General features: G+C 42.3%; 1 long non-coding RNA gene across 1 annotated transcript; it reads left to right on the top strand.

The window, feature by feature from the left end:
• Nucleotides 1-206: 206 nt before the first annotated feature.
• On the top strand, nucleotides 207-906 carry LOC130092391 (uncharacterized). Its single transcript, XR_008807915.1, has 3 exons — nucleotides 207-272; nucleotides 513-773; nucleotides 866-906. It is a non-coding gene; the product is annotated as an uncharacterized LOC130092391 (long non-coding RNA).
• The last annotated feature ends 279 nt before the right edge of the window (nucleotides 907-1,185 follow it).

The raw sequence follows: 1,185 nt of genomic DNA, 5'->3' as shown, positions 1-1,185 counted from the left end.
GTGTCAGGAATAAAGGGAGGAATCGTCACTCTATCCTGTGGATCTGAGGACAGAGAGATTGTGGATATTAGTTTATACAGTCTGGCGAAACACATCCCTGTGTGTGAGGAGAGAAACTGCAGCGGTCGAGTGTGTAAAGAAGGATCATGTGACGTCATCATCAACGATCTGAGATTCAGTGACGCTGGGAAATACTTTTTACATGTTTTATTACAATAATGATCAGAGAGAGCTGGAGCGACAGATCAGGAAATATCATCTTCATATTCACGGTAAAGTCAAAACTGATCAAACATCATCATGTGTTTTCTTTATTTCCTGTAATAGTGTTGGTATTGTGTGCAGGACTAGAAACAGCAGAAACACTGAATGGACAAACTTAATATTCAGAGTCGATTGGGTTTCTCCAATGTTTTCCTCTGATCCCCCAATATTAAATATGTGATTATGGCCTTGATTAAATGACACTATTATAGTTGTGATTGAGGATGAATGTGTGTGTGTGTCCTCAGATGAGATCTCAGTGAAGAAAGGAGAGGATCTGAAGTTGGATGTTGTGTTGATCAACGCTGATAAAGTGGAGAGAAACTCTCGCTCCGGCTGGACAGAGGTGTGGAGGAGAGGTCACGGGGTCAGAGGTCACGGGGTCAGCAGTGATCGACTGACCGTCAGTGACCAGACTCTGATCATTCATGACTTTACAGTCACTGACACTGGAACATACAGAGCTCTGGACTCTAATAATGAAGCCTTGATCACAGTCACAGTCACAGGTGAGAGAAGATCAGTGGAGGAGCAGAAATATTATGTTTAATCAGCAAATTAATACTAAACTGCATGAATAACCTTTCAATATTCTGGACAGAATCTGTTCTAGACTCGAAGGGAAATCTGAGCGACACTGAACATAGGCGTGAGTAAAACATGAGAGAATTACAGAAGATCTTAAACAGTGAATTCAACATATTAAACTCTCTTCCCACTTTTCCCTTCAGCTGTAGATCATTGGATGTTGCTGGTTGGACTGACTGTGGTTCTGGTGGTTCCGGTGGTTCTGATTACTGTCCTGATATACAGACGTCTGCACAGAGATTACTTTAAGGGGGAAAGCACTGAGTTCAGGGGTCAGAGGACAGTCGGTGTATAATGATGATCTAGTGCTGTAGTTCTCCAGTTCAGTCTCTA

The sequence above is a fragment of the Rhinichthys klamathensis genome, unplaced genomic scaffold (genome assembly GCF_029890125.1).
Source record: "Rhinichthys klamathensis goyatoka isolate OS25496 unplaced genomic scaffold, OSU_Roscu_1.1 h1tg000176l_1, whole genome shotgun sequence".
Taxonomy (NCBI): Eukaryota; Metazoa; Chordata; class Actinopteri; order Cypriniformes; family Leuciscidae; genus Rhinichthys; species Rhinichthys klamathensis.
This window is presented reverse-complemented; position numbering and strand designations above follow the sequence as displayed.